This window comes from Belonocnema kinseyi, chromosome 9, assembly GCF_010883055.1.
Source record: "Belonocnema kinseyi isolate 2016_QV_RU_SX_M_011 chromosome 9, B_treatae_v1, whole genome shotgun sequence".
Taxonomy (NCBI): Eukaryota; Metazoa; Arthropoda; class Insecta; order Hymenoptera; family Cynipidae; genus Belonocnema; species Belonocnema kinseyi.
The window spans coordinates 54,909,027-54,913,096 of NC_046665.1; positions in this window are offsets into that span (position 1 = coordinate 54,909,027).

Here is a 4,070-nt window from a genome sequence, read left to right on the forward strand (position 1 = left end):
CAACTCCATTTTCGATAATTTGGCGGTATATTCAAATTTCGATACATCAGAATACAAAATTTTAATATTTTGATACCTCGTCTATGCATTTTTTAAATTATATATATATAAATAAAAGTTAAAAAAAAAATTTAGTGAGTAATTACTTCATAACCAGCATAGTACTTTATACTACACTTTCTACACACTCTCCCGCACACAACACTAAAAGTCTCGATTAAGTTCAACCCAAAAGTACTTACATATCCAGTTTTTATTTTTTGTGTTTCGGAGATACCCCTCGGTAATTTTGAGTCAAGAAAGGAAAACATCGTACTACGCGTTTTTAGGAAGGAACATTTTTCCATTTTCAACAATTAAAAATCGAATTTTTCTGAAAAAAACGACGCAAAATTGAATAGCCGTTTATAATTCAAAATTTGTCAGCTTCCAGAAATATATTAAACCCTCTCCAGATGTTTGTATTGTTTAATTCAATAAATTTATCCAAAAATATAGAAAAATAGTCGATAAAAACCCACCAATATAGCATTTCGTTCGAAGAACTTTGACATTTTATTTTTTTTACAACGTTTTTTTCTAGTTCACTATGTAAAAAACATTTTCCATGATTAGTGTGGTGCCTACGTTTTAAACTAAAAAAAATGGATTTTTATCTCTAAAATTGAAGAAATGTTATTTTTAACGATTCAAATCTCATGTTTCCCGAAGACTATCCAAAATACGAATAGCAATTCATAGTTGAAAATTGTTCAGCTTTTTGAATTCTATGAAAATTTACCTTTACCAGATGCATTTATTGTGTTAGAAATTTTTTTCAATCTATCAAAGTGACTGAAATAGCATTTAATTTGACGAACTTCTAGATTTTATTTTTAGAAACATTTTTTTTTAGTTGAGTATCAATATTGAAACTCGTTTTCCTTACTACAATCTATAAAATGATGATACCCTTACCAGATAATTATCTTGTTTATTTGAAAAAATTAAAGAGGAAAGATAAAAAATCAATAACATTGGATTTATGTTTGTTCAAGTACGCAAGATGCAGGTCCCCTTATCAGAAGTAAAAATATATTAATATATTAATAATAATATATTAATGTATATATATTAATATATTAATATATTAATGTTAATATCAATATTTGTTGAGACAGTATTATTATAATTATATCATATATAGTTAATTATATATAATATCAATTCTATTAAAATGCACCCTGATTATAACTCTTTTTTCAAATTTTCATCTCCTAACTTAAAATTTTTATTATTTTTTAGAATTCCTTGTCCCAGATCTGAATTATAATTTTTTCAAAAAATCTCTAATCCAATTCAGAACTACATGCAATTGTTTTGAAAAATCTCCTGTTCCAATTCAAAATTCAGGGTGAAAACAGAAAATTCAAACTTTTAAATCTGAAAATGAGTTATTTGAGGTGAAAATCTTTTGAATTTTAAACTCTTAAAACTGAAGCTTGACAAATTTTTAATTCAGAAATATTTAATTTAAACGCTCAATAATTCATACGTATAAAATAAAAACTTTCAACACCTTTTACTTTTACAGTTTTTTTATCAAATTATGTTAAAATACGAAATCACAAATTTTAAATTTTTGTGACTTTAACATTTTAGAGATTTCTGGTTAAAAAATATAAATTAAGCTATTATTTTTAGGGTTCAAAATGATAATGCTTCAAGAAAATTTCAGTTCTTAACCATAAAAATTAAACGAGCAAACCAATTTCTAACTAAAAACATTTTTAAATAAAAGTTAAATTATTTTTATTTTAAGTTGTTCCAGATTAATATTTTTGCATTGTTATTTATATATAAAAATTTTGAGTTTACCACTTGTAAATGTTAGAAATTAACTTACTATCAAAATAATTGAATTTTCAACCAAAAAAAAGAGAAAAACAAATTTCCAATGAAATAGTTACATTTTCAACCAGAAAGATGAATTTTTTAACTGAACTTAATAATCTTTAGTTAAAAACTGGATTTTTTTTATTGAATTCTAAGCCCAAAAAAATTAATTACAAAAAAACTTTCATTTTCAAACAAATAGTTACATTTTCAACTAAAATAATGAATCTTCAACAAAAAAAGTTTAAATTTTTAATTAAAAACTGTTAAACTAATCCAAAAATATATCAATTTTACACAATAGTTGAATTTTCAGTCAATACGGATTTTTTTTAAATTATTGAATTTCAAAGCCAAAAAGGTGATTTTTTTAAAAAAACAGTGTAAAGTTTTTTTTAAACGGAATAGTTCAAAGACTTCTGGTTAGAAAATATAAACCAAAGCTATTATTTTCAATGCTTTGAATTGAAGAATAAATCAATGCATTTTTAAATGTTAAGGGCTAAATCATTTTGATCAATAAAAATGGATTAATTACAACTCTGTTTTAATTAGAAACTTTTGAAATTATAAATTGAATTCTTTGATTTTAAGTTGCTTTATATTATTCATTTTTACATTTTTATTTATAAATCCAAACTCAAAAGTTTTATTGACGAATTAACAATCTTGAAAATCGAACTGTCCAACCAAACATTTTAATTTTCAACTGAAAAAAAAAAATTACTTTTGTTTATATTTTTTAGCCAGATGTCTTTGAACTATTCCATTTAAAGAAAAAGTTTACATTGTTTTGTAAAAAAATCCTCTTTTTGGCTTTGAAATTCAACAATTTAAAAAAAAATCCTTATTGACTGAAAAGTCAACTCTCGTGTAAAGTTGATACAGGGTGGACACGCTGGGGCTTACATGCATGGCGCACTTGATGCTACCAGAATTGCACAGGAGCAGGGAAGACGCCATTGTACAGGGGTATTTTCATATTTCGCGCCTTTAAAGTTGCGTTCGAAACTTCAAATGGATACAAGTGTCAAAAAATATAGGTTATGTTATGTAGTAATTACAAATAATAAAATTGTTTCATTGATAATGAAGTGAGACCTGTGTATTGAGAAGTAAACGTCAATTATTTTCCGTGCCAATAACATTATGTAATGTCTGCTAAGTGACAAATACTATAAAATAGTAATAATATTCTGCGATCCCAATGGACGAAGAGTGAATTGTGTTTAACGCTTATTTGCGGCAAAAAAGGTATGTTATGAATATATAGAATACGTATTAGGTAAAGTAAATAAAATATTACATGCGTAAACTTTAAATTGACATTACCTACATTTACTTACAGTGATTAGGACAAACACGTGAATACGAACATAACCTCGAAATAATGACTGATCGGCCCGGCTTGTTTATTATACTTTCGATTGTTTATTATTTGCCAAAGAAATGTTTTGTGGTTTTGTATGTTTATTACTGACAGTGCCGACAGTAATAATTTAAACAATAATTACTTAATAATAATTTGATAAACATGACTTATTAATGATTTTAATAAGTAACACTTTATTCCTGAAATTAATAACTTACTTCCATTGTTTTTTTTCACAGATCGATCATAGATGAAATACGAGTACACATCAGGAAATGCAGATGGATTTTGTGCATTCCAGCTGGTTCATTTCAATGAACACCATTGAAAAATCATTACCTCTAGACCTTATCCCAAGACTGGGGATTGAGCAGCCTAAAATTAATTCTATTTCAATCTGATGGTATAGGTGTATCAAAAAAATATCTCGAAGTAATTTGTCTTGTCTGAATTTTAATTAATAAAATATTTAGGGATTTTTTTGTATTTTATAAAATGTTTTCTCTAGATCTCATCCTAAAATTTTGTTTGATCAACCAATAAAATAAATTAGAGACTCGTTGGTCACCGTATTGTATCAGAAATAAATCTAGACTAGATATTTTAGGCCAGACATGTTATTCCAATTTTTTTGAAATTATTCTATTTTCGAAAAATGCTATCTCTGGATCTGATTTCCAAACTGGTATTCAATCAGCCTAAAAAAATAATTCTAATTCACTTTGATGGTATAGCTTTGTCAAAAAGATATCTTGAAGAAATTTAACTTGCTTGAATTTTAATTAATAAAATATTCAGGGATTTTTTTGTATTTTAGAATATG